We start from the raw sequence: 17,234 nt of genomic DNA on the forward strand, positions 1-17,234 counted from the left end.
AAGTTCCTTGAGTGGTCCAGCTTCACTCCTACTCTGAAGAAATTGCTCCTTTATACCTATAAAGGATATACCTCAGCTAAAACAATAGTAAAAAGTGACTTAACACTGAGTGTGGGCCAAGAGTGTCACACCTTATATTCTGGCTGCAACAATAATTCCCTGAACGCCACAGGCTTTGTTCCCCGCAACAGAACCAGCTCGGAGCTGGGCAGTGCTGATTTCTACTTCCCCTCTGCTCAGCTTATGGAAGGAAAATGATGCAGTAATAGCTGCACCTCCCCAGGAAGCAGAATTTCCCAGAAAACAGCCTGAAGAGCAACACCTTGTCCCACAGGGACAGTAACTTGGAGTCCTGAAATAAAACTGGATAGATGAGGTTGTGCTTGGAGAGCAAGTCCTGCATCCTGAGAGAGCAGAGGAAGATTTTAATTGATTTGGTAACACCCAAGGCTACAGCCCTCTCCTTGCACAGTTACCTGGGAAAATCAAATGAGCTGGGAAAAAGTGGTTAGGCAGAGCAGGACACTGGGAGAAGCACTCTGACACGCAGATCCCCAAACTTCTGCTGACCCTCATTAAGTTTTAATAGAATATCAGAACTCAAAACGTATATACTAATGTTCTTCAACAAAATAACTACAAAATGTTAATGATTCTCAAGTAAAGGTGGTGAGATGTTAGCCAGAACAAATGATTTTGCCTACCATCAGGGAAAAACAATGTGAAAACGTTACTTCAAATGTGATGTGAACGTGTAGGATTCTTTGGGAAGTGAGTAAAGTGCAGCTCACGTTATCATTCCATGCTTGGTGAAGAAGTCTCTTCATTATCCACACACACAAACACTCACACACACAGATCTCTCCTCCTGAGCTACCTGGGAACAGGCATGAATTGCCTGTCATGCTTTGCTGTCTCAATAGGCACGAATTGTCTATCACACTTTACCACCTTGTGCTGTGATTTCTTTCTGAAACCTAGTGTTCTTCCTTACATTCAGTTATTATGTTACTTTTAAACACCAGAATATAGAGCCTGACACTACTCAAAAGACACTCAAAACCAGCAGACCTAAGATCCATTTTTTACGGTAATGTAAAATATATACATTACTGAAACTCAATTTAGCCATCTGGAATGTAGGAATAATAACATTTACTTTCCCCACAGTAAAATGCTTCTAAGCTAAATTAGCATTAACTATTATTCATCTCAATTCTGCAAAACAGTGAATCATAGCCTTAACTTCAAGCGTTATTTTTTAAAAAATGACTAAGTAATTTCATTGAGCAGAAAATAAAACTTTTGTCTTTCTTTTCAATTCCTCCAACTACCATTATTTACCAGATGCTAATTTAGCCTATTTACAGAAAAATCAAGTTATTTTTTGGCTCCTCTGTGCTAGAATTAATCAGAAGCAGCATGATACCATGTTTAATTTCAATCACAGCAGCTATCGCTTTACAAATAAATAAAACTTACAAAAATTTTTACTGCTCTTAAATCAGATGCTGTTTTTTATTCTTAAGGAAAATAAAATTTACAATACTGGCTTCTACACAAACTTTTGTTTAATTATGAGAGCATCACAGAATGTGGGCTTTTGCTCAATAAAATCAAAGGGTATAAATAAAACTGCATTTTCTTAGAAGAAGTAGCAATAGCTGGGTCATAAAGAAGATTTCCAGACTGTTAAAAATTAAAACACCCATAAGGAAATACAATTGGGGGGGCAGAGGAAGGAAAAAAAAAAGATTAAAAGAAATCTATCAACCTTAAGGCAAGTGCTATGAAGTGGTACATGGATTCCTTTCATAGATCTGGGACTCGCTTATTTCAGCTTAAGTTGGAAAAGCTGGTTATCAATTTTCTAGCTAGATTTAGTAAGAGGACAGCAGAATTCGCCCCATCTGTTAGTCCTTGGCCAGGACACCAGTGCTATTTGTTTTCCTAGCATGGCATCCCAGCCCATACAACAGATTGATGGTGCCAGAGAGACACCGTGAAGTGGTGCCTGCTCCACTGCCAAGGGCACACAGGAACGGATGGTCACATCCAGATGATCTTGAATTAAGGGATGAGGAAGTGAAAAATCTGCACTGTCTCCTGCCTTCCCCCCACCCCTGGCTCACGGGAGGCTGCATCTGACCTTCAGCCAGGGAACAGAGAGCAAACTTGACTTCAAAGCTTCAGAGGTGTCCAAGAATACTTTCAGCTCGAGTTTTGCCCAGCCATGGGCTGGTTTTAAACCCATTCTGTCAAGGTGAGATTTAGAGGGACAAACGGCTTTGTCCTAAATGGCTTTAGGCTAAGTGCCTAAAGACCTTCCCTGGTGCCCTCCTTCACAACAGCCTGCACACGGAAGGGTGGCTTTGTGCAGACCCAGCTGATCTGCACATCTGTTGGGAGAGTCTGGATTTAGTGTTCAGTGACCCTCATGTCACACTAAAACTTACACAACCTGCAGTAACAAACGGTCTGAGAAACATTTCTCCTCATAAAAGAGTACAATCTTACTGTTAATTACAAGTATTGGTGGCAATATGTACTAGATGCCTTCAAAATACTGAACACTTCAAGATACTGTAAATTTTACCCAAGAAAATAAAACTACCTCCAGTTACTGTCTCAGCTGTTTTTGTAAACTTCTCCCCTGCTGCAGAAAAGTTTAGACAAATTATGATAAATTTTCCCATTCCCGACTTCACTGATATGTGCATTTCTAACAAACTTCAGAACAGTACATATGGGCTATTTTCAAGAATGGGCCTAGGGTAAAACTCTGAAAAAATACATGAAATAAGCAAGCTAAAAAGTAGGGGAAATATTCTCATAGTTTCTGTCAGCTTGTAGTAATATTATTTCTTTTAATACATCACAAAGTATTATCTAGATATGACTTAAGAGCATCTAGAAGCACACAACAAAAAGTAGGTGAAAGAAATCAGTAAAATCTATAGAGAAATCAGTTCAATTTGTACATATCAATACACAAACAATAAGCAACCTAGAGACACGTAAAATATAATTCTGTCTACTACAAATTTGGCCTTTTCATAATCTGCAGCCCAAACTCTATTATGCTCTTGCCATTTCAATCCAGACCTATGACTTCCACAAAAAGGCTTTAGGGAAAAACTGCTTATATTTAGAAAAAGCTTTGAAAGGTAAAACTACCATAGAATAACATTATCTTTATCTTAGCAGATGAGTCAGAGAGTTCAAGCTGAAATGGCATTTCATGCTAAGCAATAATGTCTCTATTCCTAAATGGCATGTGGGGCATTTATACTACTGAAAACCAGGGATTAATGATTGCAGGATTTCCAGTTCTCCAGCTGACAAAGTGGATACTTTCATGGAGGTGACATGCACGGGTTTCAGAGGCCTCCCCCAGCCCAGAGCTGGCACTGATAAATCGCGTGACTTACTAAAGACTGAACACACATTGCACAGTGCTCGTTGACATAAATCACATCTAACAAAGGATACCCCAGCAGAGGGCAGTGGGAAGAAGCCCCACAGTCTTACAGCCCTGCGAGTGAGGAGAAAGCATCTAGGATTGGTGTTTTCCTTCAGCCAAGAAAGGACATGACTGGTTTTAAATTTTGAGTCAAAGGAAACCAAGATTCACCATTACCTTCCACACAATTGTAAACCTTCACCTTTACCTACCAGTACCATGTGCCTGAGCACTGGGATTGAGACCAGCTGAGCAGTGAGCATTGAAAAGAACCAACTTGCTTCCAAAGCCTTTCTCCTGCCCTCTGATCAGTAACTCTTTCATCAGAAGATTTTTGTGAGCAACGTTACTAAGCAAAGTGAAAAGCTGAATTTCTGCCATCTCCAAACCCCCAAATCTTAAACATTGGTGTTTAAGGCCTGTTTTCCCTTGCAAGAAATTACAAAAATATTTTGTCTCTGGAAACAGAAAGATTTGGGGCCACACAGTAAAACTGAATTTTTAAAAAATTGCAAATTTTGGCTAAAAGCATCCACACAGACACTTACTGGTGACTTGCTGTGTTCAGTAATTTACTCACGTGTCAAACCCCTGAACACTGAACTAAGGAAACTGCTTTGTACAGCTATAAAAAATATTGACGATTCCAGAGTCACCACTATACCCAAGAAAAAGCAAGGTGTGCAGTACATGCAGCCATTACCTCTTCTGCAAACTGCTCTGGGATTGTCAGAGTATGCAAGTTGAAGCACTCAGCAGAAGCTCTTAATGGAGAGCATTTAAAACAAAATCTGCTGAAAGTATGTAAAGGATTGCTTACAGCTAAAGAATGGAAATATGTTAAGAGAACTGGAATTCCTAAACTTTGGGCCCTGAGCTTTGCTTTGGACCTTTCTATTTACAAAAGCAAAGACCTGTGCTCAAAATAAGGATCCATACTTGAAAGCTAAAAAAATAAGATGGATCTTATGAAGGCAACCCATGGCCTTGTGCTGCCCCATCCCTGGGAAATGATCCATCATCAATGACCCACACTGGTCTCAGGTCCCAGGCAAAGGCACCCACTGTGCAAACTGGAAATCCAAGGTCCCAGCAGCAGAGCTGCCAGAGCTGGCAGGGCAGGATTTGCAGCACTATCCACAACCTGTAGTTCATGCTTTTCCTGCGACTCTGTGGCCCTGGAAAAAAGAGTTCCAGAACGAGCCTTGGGACTGCATGGATTGTTGTAGCAGGCTGCACTGGCTGGTGACCTGAGCCCTTCAGCTGCACCGCACTGGGAACTACTTGCCTCAAAACTCCACCACTCTGCTAAAAGTAGCTACTAAAAGGTCTCCTCCTTCAGACTTGAGTTGAAATGCAGGTTGGGAGGCTGACAGCTTTGAGACGGTATCCAGGAATTCCAAATTCATTGAAATAGTGAATTCCATACTAAATATTGACTTCTCAAATCACGGGCAAGACAGGAAAACTGTACATTGAAATGAACACACAGGCAAAGCAGAGAAAACTCTCACTGCTAAGGAGCCCGCTGTATATTTGGTACTCCAGGAGTGCCAAAGCAATGTTAAGCAAATTGCACTGTGTTAAAAAGCCTTTTTCTGTTCTAGCTGTTTACAGCTTTCTAATGGTAAGTATGGGAGAAAAGATGAATGATTTATGAATGCTCACTGTAAAAAGTCAAACAACATATTAAAACAATGCTTCATAGCATGGGGAAATGGAGTTAAGCAGACCACTTTCATGGTGATTTTTATAGAAAGGAAATGCATAGATTTTTGACAGGGAAAAAAAATCTAATGATGAAGAGAATGGTGTTAAATGTTGTTAAACCTTTATTTATTTGGCCTAAAGCAAAAGATAAAACTCATTCTGTCAGAGATCTAAAATCTAAAGAGATGAAACCCACAGCCTTTTAACTTAAGTAATTCCCCTTTACAAATATTCTCAGATGAGATTGAGTGAAACCCTCCTCCCAGCTACATCCTGAAAACCAAACTATTTCCAGTCTCTGTGTTAATATGAGGGTAGGCAGTGCTGATCAAGTGACAGAAAAACAATTGAGGGGTAGGATGCATCCCGCTGTTTTCCTGAATGTCTCTGAATTCCCTGCTGCCAGGGACAGTAACCCCCTTCCTTCCTTGCCATCCAGGTCCAATGGATGGCACTTGCCCACAGCTGCTCAGGCAATTGCCCTGACCCAGTTGTTCAAGGAAATAACGAGCCCCTGAATTGACTAAGGAGTGTCACAAGGACAGAAGAAAAAACTGTCTAAGGGAGCACATCAGCAGCTGGAGGAGCATCCTCAGGTGGTGCTCAAGGAGAATGTATATTTTAATTTGTAGCCCACTTACTGCAATAGGACAGAAGTTTAAGACACGCCATGGAGGACAAGATGGCAATCCAAGCAAAGAAAGGGAAAACAGCTTTTCTGTACTTCTGAGAACAAATAGCTGTCTCTACCACCACATCATTGTTTTACTATTACCAGCTAATACAACAGCAGACTGAAAGTGCAGCTGCGGTCCACAGAATATTTGGCATTTCTGGCCCAAGCATAATCCCTCAAGTAATGAAAAACCTATTTCTATTTCTGCATCCTCGCTACTCTTCATACTGAAGAGGCTGCGTCTGTCTCCCATTTATTGAAGCTTATTCTTCATCTAGACAGCCAGAGCTGGTTTGTATTAGAAATTAGGTTTTAAATCACTATTTTTCTATTATTTGTTTTAGGATTTTCAGGAAGCCTCCAGAGGTGCAGAAAAATTCTTCTGGTTGGAAAAGACTCTAATACTCTTCATGAACAGAGCCCCAAATCCCTAAACCCTTGTATAAGAACTTTGATGTTTTTAACGTTCAGATTCTGGCCATGAAGACAGTAACATGATAACAGAGTTAAAATGACATAAAACTGCTTTTAAAAAAAGTCAAAACTTCCCCTGCAAGAGTAGGACTAACCAGATCCCTCAGCTTTTCTTAATGAGCAGACTCCATTATGGTCTCTCTTTTCTCATGTGGTTGGAGTTTTGCATTTCAGTGATTAATGGAGTCTCGAGATGTAAAAAGGGGATATATATGAAGAAAGAAACAACAGGCGAAATAAATTTTTGGCTCAATAAATCATACAAGCCTAAATTGCATCTCTTTTCTCTTGCTGCTCCCTGCTACCCTGTGGCCAGTTTTAACAGGATTCTCAATTTTCAGGTCCCAGCTCTGCACCACATTCCTACCAAGACACACATGTCTCCTTGGAAGAGGCTCGGATGCTAAAGGCACAGTAACCCATCATTGCCAGGTGCATGGGGCTATGGTGTTGCATTTCCTGTCTCTGGTAATTGTTAGCGTGCCTGCTGTGAAATTGTTTCATTTCTCTTTCAGTTTAAGGTTCTTTCGCATTTTTCACAGACCAGCAAAGATGTCACAAGTTCATATCTACTCTTGTATTACCTTGCTATGTACTCCTGACATTTTTCTAGCATTCATTAATTTTCTCAGCATATCAAGCACTGTTTACCTCAATTTTAAAGCCTTTAATAACTGAACAGAGAAATCCTCTAGTGACAGTACAGTCTGACAGAAGGAATATCTCCTTCCTTCTGCAAAAGAAAACATTATCCTCACAACTCCAATTCCAACTATGAGGAGCAAAACCCGAGTTTGTTGACAAATGACCTGCCTTGGATTGAACTAGCTCCTGTGGAATTACAGAGGGGTTTCATAGTTTCCATATTTAGGAGACAAAACTGTAGCAAAAAGATCCTAACCGAAAAATGACATCTCTTGATTATAGCAGGCTGGCTTTGGACTCGCTGTGGATACAATTGCACTTAAGTCAGTTTATGTGAAGTTGGGATCCTGAGCACCAGCAGTGGATCCCCAGCTTTCTGCTGCAGTCAGCACACATGGGGCCTTCTGCCCAGCTCCGGCATCCTGAGGTCATTCCTCACTCTCTGATCCCTATATTTGAGATTTGCAGCCACCTGTACCTCGCAGAATGCAGGAAGACTCTTGCAGGAGAAATAAGTGAATTGAAAGAAGATGCAAATATACAGAAAATATGAAAGAGAACTGCGAGAATAGTGCACTACACCCAAATTTAAATGAAACAACTGTTAACACGCAGGGATGAGCAGAATATATGGAATAGACTGTCTGACCTTTCCAAGAGTCTTGTCTACTCCAGGCTGATTCCTGCAAGGCGAGTAAGGTGCTGGAGACATACCTTGTCATCCAGCACATGGGGAACCTGCTCTGCCACAATGGCATCAGGATGTGAAAAGATCCTCTCTTCTGTGGCTTTTCTCAGAAAGTATTTAGTAAGAAAAATGTTGGAGGAAATCAGCTGATCAACCAACCAGCAAATTAAAATAAAGCTTAAAATTCAATTAACTGCGGCACTGTTATGAATTATGTACAGTATCTTTTAAAAATTAAATATGACACAGAGGGATAAATCTGGACATCCCAGAGAAGAAAACAAACTAAACCTAGAGCATATTTACAGTTTTAGGTAAGGTTCTGTTAGGTCAACATTAGAGAATGAAATTCCTTTTCCATTCAGGAACTGCATTAATACAAATGCTTGCCTTTTCTAGTAATTATTTAGTAATAGCCAAGATAAAGACATTAAGAGTGCTTCATAATCACACAGTGGGGTTCAATAGTGATTCTCTCATTATCAAATCTGCTCAACATACAAGCCAAAACAGGATTTTTCTAACCAACTACATTCTTCATTTTGGCATTGTAATTCAAGCTTCTGATGTCAGAAATGATTATGAGAAATTAAGAGAGAGTTTGCTGACTGTAAAGTATACATGCAGCAGTCCAAACAGGAGCCTCTGCTTCCTACACACATGTAGCGGGTTCAGTTCGTAAACCAGGCAGAAACACCAATTAAGTGTAGTGGTTTGGTTTGAAATATCCATTACTTACTTATTTTCCTTCTGTGAGATAAGAATTAGGAGAAAGCAAACCAGGCACAAAATTTAAAAGAATATAAAGGAGTTTATTAACAGACCTAAAAGGAAGGAAAAAAAGTCAGACTAAACCTTCAGAACACTTCTCCTCCCCCCAACTTTCTCCCTTCTCCCACTGACACTGTAAGAAGACAACCCTTGAGATTTTCAGTCAGTTGACCACCTCTATAATAATCTTTTTCAGTTCACTTAGAAGAGGAGTCCCTCTTGCTCATGCTATGGAGACATCTCCACAAGAAACAGTTCTCTCACGGTGCAGTATCACAATGAGACAGCCACCCGGGTTGGTTCTCTGCCCGCATGTGAGAGTCCCTTCCCCCGATTTACAGCTTTCCCCACAACTGTTTTCGAGGGTCCAGTCTGGAGCTACTGGGGTACCATTTTAAGGATGAGCTGTTCAAAAGCAAAGGCTCTCTTCACCTATCTCTGGGAGCATCTTCAGCTCTAGGAACAGAGGTCTTCTTCCCTGGGAGCAAGGGTCTTCATCACTTTCATCTCTCTCTGTTCAAGCTTATCATCAAACCACAGCTACTTCAACATTTGCTTGTTTCAGCACAGGTACTTTTGCTCACAATTGCGGTTTGAATGCTCCACCCTCCATGCTTCATGGAATTACAATGGGTACTCTGATGTATCATAGTCCATCACCATAGCTTTACAACAGAATTTCAGCTTCTAGGCTTTGAAGCATCTCCTCTTTCTCCTCTCTCAGGGTTTCAGCTCTTCCTTCTTCACTGACTTTGGTGTCTTTATGGTGTTTTCTTCACGTGCCTTCACCCTTCCTTTTCTTTTGACTTGGGAGAGGATTGATGTCTGCAGGCTTCATCTGTTCTGGAGAAAACTTACAGCAGTAAAAGGGTTAATCGCACCCAGGCCCCACAGCTGGAATTCACTTACCGTTATTGGGCACATGATCTTTGCCGGGCAGCGGCCTCAGATGAATTTCGGCCGCACTGGGTGAGGGCTGGCCTGGCCGTGCCATGGGGCTGCCTGCGTGGAGCAGGGCTGCGGGGGCTCCGGGGTGGCTGTCTCCCGGCCGGCCCGGCTTGCACTGAGGGGGCTGCACCGGGTGTCCAGCAAGCAGAAGCAGCTGAGATCTCAGCCAAACCGCGCCGAGCAGGGCCCAGCCCGGCCCCGCTGGGCTGCGCCGCGGGCCCCCAGGCACCTGTCCAAAAGCTGGAAACAAGAGAGCTTTCCCGGCTTTGTTCGTTCTTAAATGTGGATCACAGAGGCGTGTCGAGCTTCTTAAGTGGCTTAAAAAAAGTTGCCAATATTCAAACTAGCCAGTTGATTGGTTCTGTTGGGTCTGGAGGAAGCTGTAAGCACCTCTTTGCAAAAGAATCACTTCCGTGGCTGATGGAGCCCTCTTTCACTAAAAATCCAAACTATGCTAAACCATGACAAAACATTGCTCTAATAAATAAAATAATCTTTGGCCTGCCTCTACCCATCATGGTCTAATTCTGTTCTGGAAAACAGACATTCACTCACACTCAGGAGAAGGACTACATTTTTCACATCACTAGAAATGGGATAAACGTCTTGCAGTGGTACCAAAGAGAAATCGCCTGGCTGGGGAGCGGCTCTGTGTGAAAGGCCCTGGGGTCTTTGCCCCCCAGACAAACATGAGCCAGCACCATGGTCTGGCAGCAGCATCTTGGGCTGCAGGAACAGAGCATGGCCAGGGAACTGGGGGAGAGGGTTATCCCTATTCACTCTCATTAGGCTACTTCTAGGATAACTGCTTCCAGTTTGGAACCTTCCAATATGACAAGGACATCAATAAACCAGAGCAAGTGCAGGGGCTGTCAGCAGGACAGCTAGGGGCTGTCAGCAGGACAGCTAGGGGCTGGAGCACCTGCTGTTGGGGGAAGGGGAAGAGATGGCTGGGGGGCTTCAAAGCAGCCTGTCAGAACCTACAGGTCATGAAGCAGATAAAGCCACATGCAATCTCTGTCCTTGGAGGTCTTCAAGAGCAGAGTGGACGTAAGAGATGACCCATTTGGAGCAGAAGAGACATCCAGAGGTCCCTTCCAACACAAATCATCCTCTAACCTTGCAAACCCAAATCTGGAGTGCAAAATTTGTCCCAGGGGTCAGACAGGTTGTCACGGAAGATGTCATTTTTCCTGTTTATAGCTACAAGGCTATCATGTAAGGAATTACTAACAAGGCACAATATCACATGAATATGGTGTATTAGGTGTTCAAACTCGCTGACCTTGGCAAGTCAATGACTTTATTACTGGACATACAGAATATATATGATGGCTGGGATCTCAGCAGTGACATGAGAAGGCAGGTCAAAGTGTAATGCAGCAAGACTACATAAAATTAAACCCTGAATAAGCAAAAACTGAAATGAACCTGAAAACTGTTTCTTAAACAGCTTTTAAATCACTGAGATGGATTCATCCCATTATATTATATGGAGAGTAAAGTTTTCTGTTAGTGATAGATCATTTCTCTTCCCCCTGTTCAACTTCTTTTGCTCCGTAAGTTCCCTACTCTGTTACCCTATCTTATTATTTTCACTAGTTGAATTTAATTCCAATTTTTTGTTTTGCCTTCCTTCAAGGTCCTTGAATATTCCTTGAATAGTCTCTTGTCTCTTTAGTACACTTAAGTATTTATGTGTTTTGTTTTTTCCATGGCATTCATAATGCTGCTTTAAGAGCTACATTAGCCACACTTACAAAATCCATGTCAAATCTCTCAATCCTCTATGAACCCATAGAGCAATAGTTCTATTCCTAAAGACAAATATGTACCACTATACTTAAATAAAATCTATAAGCATGCTAAGTGCAAAACAACACAGTGAGTCAACAAAGAAACACAGCAACAAATAATCAATATAAATGAATCTATAAACGATCAACTGGTGATCTCAATCTAAATAACTGCTAAGAGAGCAATGTTTCCCTAGGAAGAAATGAGACATTTTACACTGATATTGAACATTGACTTTTCAGAGACAATGACCACAGGTTTATTTGATAGGTATCTCTGACTTGGCATTATATTAGCAAAATTTAATCTTCAATATCCCTTATGCTTACCCTTCCCCTGAAAAGTGGCCTCATCTCAGTTTGTTGGGCTGGGTTATAAAGCATGTCTCACAAAAATATCTCAATGCTTTTTCATCATTTTCCCCCCTGACTTCCTCTAAGTCTCATTTTGCATCTACTTATCTCTGCTATCTCTTTGCCCTGACAAGACCTCATACCTGTGATTCTAGGATTAAATCCTAGACTACTAAAAAATTCGTAATATTAGGTATTTGCAGTGATGAAAGTGAGAATAGGCTCTGTCACACAGCCACCATGAAATTCAGCATATTTTCTAGTTTGTGCAGGGGAGGATGGCAAGGGCATGTGAAGCACAACCTGTACTTCACAACTGAGAGAAAAAAGAGAAAGGACCTCTGAGGAAGGCATTCTTGCAGCTATAACTAAAAAGCCCCAAAGTTTCTACTATATAAATAATAACTGTACTAATAAATTACTGATTTTAAACAGCATCTCTCTGTAATGTCTGGGTGAGCCATTTCTGTCCTGTCACATCACACTGCTCCTTTCTGTGGCACTAACCTTGGCCAAGCAGATGTTCTGAGCAGGGCAGCCACAGCCAGGACAGTGAGCACCAGCCAGGCAGTTGTGTTTCTTTACTCAAGTTCAAAGCAATACATTTTAACAGCTCCTGGGGAGCATTACCAGCATGTGTGAAAAATGTTTCCTCAGACTCATCCGAGACTGTGCTGTGCAATTTGCATTAACAACCCAAAACGTGCCCTGAAAACACAACTCCAGTAACACAGGAAAGAAGACATTCTATGATCCTCTCTGTCCCCTGTCTCTTGCCAAGGCTTCAGAGTATGTTCAGCCTGGAGCTGAGCAAGAAAGGTTTTTAATTGCAAGAGCTAAGCTAAGCACATGATAGCACTTTGAGAGTTATGGGAACATTAGTCTCACTCTAGTTTCAAGTGCTGAGGCTTATGGTATGAAAATGTACGACTGACCAAGCTGTAAGACTGCCCCTCCACAATGAAATCCTCCCACTCCCACTGTCCCTGAGATCTCTGCTAGGCAAAACAATTGTACATTGGCTTTTCTTGGAACAAATCTGCAGATCAAGTTTTTACTTTTGACTCAGGAAAAGCCCAGGAAAACTAGACCCAAGTAATTTCATGTCAAAGTCCTCCAGTTCTTTGTGGCATTGAGCATATAATGCAGCTGGAGCCTCTTGTCTCCAGGAAAACTGTCTCGTTCACTTTATCAATCTCTCACACCTTTGGACTGTGGAATAGGGACACTTGTTAGCTAGAAAGCCACATCTAAATTTCCTGGACACGGGCACCAAAATTGCCAACACTAGTGCATAGTTTTCTTATGGAATGAAGCCAGATGCTTCTTCCTAAAAGGCTCAAAATTTCTCAGAGGTAGCATCAGACAGGCTTATTGAGCTACTACCATGCTTTTCTTCCTCAGATTGACTGATAGCAGTCAGTAAGAATCACTGAATGTGTGACATTTAGAATATGACAGGCATATTCTAAAATGTAATTATTGCCCCTAACTGACACCTATTTTCAATGCAAATTTAAGAACAGAACCTTCTGTCATCAGCTAATCTTGCAAGATGCAGCGTTCCCTTGGTTTACATTGATTTCAAGTGAATCTGATCGCAGTGATTGGCAGCCAGATGCCCTCTGCCTCTCAGAGGTTCCAGCTTTGCATGATTTTCCCTTTTTCAGTCTTGCTTTCCAGAATGTCTAGCATATTTGATTTCAGTGAAGTCTGGACAAGACAAAGGCTGTGGTTTTCTGACTCCACAAGTAAAAAACAAATGCAATGGAAGAAATTAAACTAAATGTAAGTTCCTGTTTGTCAAATAGAACTCAGAGAGAGGAAAAAGAAATCAAGAGGTACATAAGACAGGCACTTGAGAAACCTATTTTGATGAATCCTCATCTGTGGAATCAGAGTCAAAAAGACAACTTGGCTTAGAAGTGGAAGAACTTACAAACATGAATGAACAACAAACTTCATCCAAGCACTTACATTGGCAAAAAATTGTGGGAAGAAAATAAATTGACATCAACACCTAAAGGATAAGATTTTATGCAAACTGTACCATGTACAGATGTGATGCAGAGTAAAGATGAGACTTCTACTTCCAAGTCAGAAATCCTATAGATTTTTTTGTCTGCCACACAAACAAAGGAATACTTCTGGGGGTACAAGAGGAATAACTACATAAATTAACCATTTATTTCCCTATATCTTATGTTCTGTGAATAGTATTTTTCAGGTTCTAATTTCAAATTAAAAAAAAAAAAAAAGACATTTTCATTTGCTTAATTAACTGCCAGATGCTTTGGCAATTCAGTCCTTTCTGTGGCACTGAAGTGAATATATTTCAAGTTTATGCAGAAACCTGAAATTTATCTTAAACCTCATGTGTATTTCAGGTCAAATAACACTGAGGAATAAATGACTAATAATACTTTCATGTGCAACATAGGCACTAAAGGGGCAGTGCAAGCATGCTGCTCTCATAGTGTGTTATTTTTCTTTTTTTTTTCCTGTATCTTCTTGCATATGATAGTAGATAAAAGAGCATCAATATCTAAAAGTTGCAGTATGAGTATCAAGATATTATTTGCAAGTGAAACATCTTCAAACCCATCGCAGTTTTTAATTTCCACAGGAAGTAACAGTGCAGGTTTTTTTTCCCCCCACAGGAAAGTCTAAATATTTAAATTACCATATTTTTAATGTACTGACATGTTGATGGTCAGATGTTCTTTGATGCTCAAAGATAGATTGGCAGAAATCAGAGCAGCATAGGGGCTTACAAAAACGTGGTATTTATGTTTGGCAGCAATTACTTTGTGAAAAATACAAGGTGACTCTTTTTATGCTCCTTCTTTTTTCTTTTTTATATTTTTCTCCTCCAAGTTTGGCATGAATCAAAAGAGCTAAAAACTAATTTAACATGACAAATGCTTTCATCACTCCGTTAACCTCTGAAGTGAACACTCTGACAAAGACAATATGTGTGGTATATGCTTTCCTTTTGACACTTTATAAATTACTTTCTTGTAACTGGGTTTTACCACCAGCCCAATATCTTCAGGATGTCCTAATTTGAATGGCTGGTTCTACATTCTTCGTATGTCACCCCTGGATAATAGGAATAACTCCTGGGCTTTGTGAAATGGCACAAGTCTCAGAAAGGACTGTGGGACAATTTTATTTCCATCCTGCGTGCTGGAATTTACCAAAAGGTTGTGCAATACTAGAAACTAATACTCTGCATTTTGTTCACATCTGGCTATTGAGGAAACAGGGAGAAGTGACAAACCTGGCTTAAATGTGCAGACAGCCTTGTGTACACCACGTAATGGAAAAGTTAACTGAAGTGACTTCTTTCCTATTCTCTGCTATTAAAAATAGTATAACAATCAGCCATAGAAACATCTTAAAGTTCTCTTTCATACACACCATTTGAACTTTTTTCCATGGTCTATTCCTTTAACAAGAAGACCAAAAGTAGCTTGATTTATTTTCAATCTGGTGAGTTTGATCTGTGTTAAAGTTTCTGCAGAAACCCTGTTAGTGTAAAGGAATTCACACATAGACCAGTACATCTAAGATGGCAAAATGTCTGCACACAGAACCAAGCATATTCTGCACAAACACCTGTCCTATCACACTGAACCAGTGCAACACAGATCTGCAGAAATTTTTCCCAGACATCAGTCAGGGTAGTTTGCAGAGAAAGATTTAGGAAATTTCAGATAACTGTGGTAGTGACTGGCCTATAAAGGAAGAGTCTATCTAAATAGCTAGACTTTGATGACATATTATGATATAAACCATCAATCTATATGTATCTTTAAAAAGAAAAGAAAACCCGAAGTTACCTTCTAACAAGGCATATTGCCATTATTTTGACAAATGTTTAACTTAAAATCTCAGTAGTATCTTTATTTAACATCAATTATGTAGTGTGGCAAGAAGTTCCAAAGGTTATTTATGCACTATGAATTTATTTTTAAAGCTTTAAACATACTGCCTTTTCATTTCATTCACTGTATTTTTAGTTGTGTGTTGGAGGAAAGGCAATAGGAATGCCTATTAAGTTTTTAAAAATTTATCTTTTCTATCAGTTATGAGGTCTTTTTTTGCTTCTCTATTTAAATCACCCTCATTAGAAATTTTTTCATGCCAGCCATAATCTTTTGCAGTCTCAAAGTTCCATGTTTAAACCTGTAGACATTATGTTTTCAATGATCCATCCATGTCAATTCTCCCATCTCTTTTATGATAGGAAAATTCATTTAGAAATCCTGAAGAATATGAGAACTTCAAATTACTCTTTCAGTAAAATTTATCTCATATTTGCCATCACTGCCTTTTGCATTTGGCCCTGCAAGAGTCTTGATCAGCATTGATACATCACATTCACACAGTCCAGATACAGTGACAAGCCTAAGGAGCAGAACCATTTGCTGCAAATTTTGATGACTTTTTCCATAACTCTTACTTTTAGCTAATGTAACCCCAGAGATGGAACCTCTGCTCTGTTAGAGAGCAAGAAATTTTCATTGTGGACATGTAAGGCAGAAATACAATAGCAGCACCTTCCAAGCCTTTCCTTTTTTCAAATCAGGAGATGATTTAGCACCTTAACTCATACTGCTGGAGGACAGCAAGGATTAGTTTATAGCTCATGGTTTACACCTGCTCTTTGTCATGTGCAATGAATTGTATGATTTTTTTGCTGAGAGCGAAGGAATTAATTTAATAAATGGCCTAACTTAAGCACTTTGCTTTTACCTTTCTGTTGTTCTCATGGATCCAAGGCTACACCACTGCTATTTTGTTTTTTCTTTTCTCTCTCTTCCATCACTCTAAATTATGATCACAGTGGATCTATCAAATTTATTCATTGGATTAATTTCAGCTATTTTCTGGGTTTGACATATACTTATTCTTTTCTGTGTATGGCATGAAGCTTGTCAGGTAACTTCTCATTATTTAAAACTTGAGCCAACACTCTCTCCTAAACCCTGCTTTGTTGTGTTCACTACCAACTCTATTGTGCTCATCATTCTCTCAACAGGAAAGACGACCTCAAAAACTTCTGTCAAAATGGATCAGTTATGTCGTTACTTGAAATGATAGATCATTCATCAATTATTAAGAGTCAATACATTGCCTTACATTTTCTCTTGTCTTACATATGAAAGTGTAAAAAGCAATAACCACATTGCAAAGCTTTGCTTAAGATTACAGTAACCTAAATACCAAGGAAAAACACATTTCATAATCCATCACTTCAAAGTTATGCACATGAATAAAATGTTCAACTCGCAGTATATCATTTCCCATGTGCATAATCACTCTAACAGGGAGCTGCTGTATGATAACTGTCAAGTTCAATGAATCATGTGCTTTCCAATCTTTTCATTTATATACCAAACTAAGCTTGTTACTCTTCTGAGGCTTTCTACAGGGGAAATACAGAAAGATGGTTAGATCTGTAGTATTCAGTATGCTGGGATGTAGGTCTGGACTAAACAGACAGCAGGAATATTCAGCCAGCTCTTTCCTACTACTGTATATATTAATCACATATGGAAGCTCATTAGTATGAAAAATGGGATTTTCAGGTGTCTATCCTGAAGAGTCAGGTTACATAGGATCAAAAAAAAAAAAGAGAGAGAAAATTCAGCACATCATTATAGATCTTTTGAGTGCCATATGTGAGAATAGCTTCACAGA

The 17,234-nt window shown here is 40.1% G+C and overlaps 1 protein-coding gene across 15 annotated transcripts in view; it reads right to left on the reverse strand.

The window, feature by feature from the left end:
* TENM2 (teneurin transmembrane protein 2) overlaps positions 1–17,234 on the reverse strand; it is a 654,736-nt gene that overhangs the window by 143,440 nt on the left and 494,062 nt on the right. The window lies entirely within an intron of this gene.

Source organism: Corvus cornix, chromosome 13 (genome assembly GCF_000738735.6).
Source record: "Corvus cornix cornix isolate S_Up_H32 chromosome 13, ASM73873v5, whole genome shotgun sequence".
Lineage (NCBI taxonomy): Eukaryota > Metazoa > Chordata > Aves > Passeriformes > Corvidae > Corvus > Corvus cornix.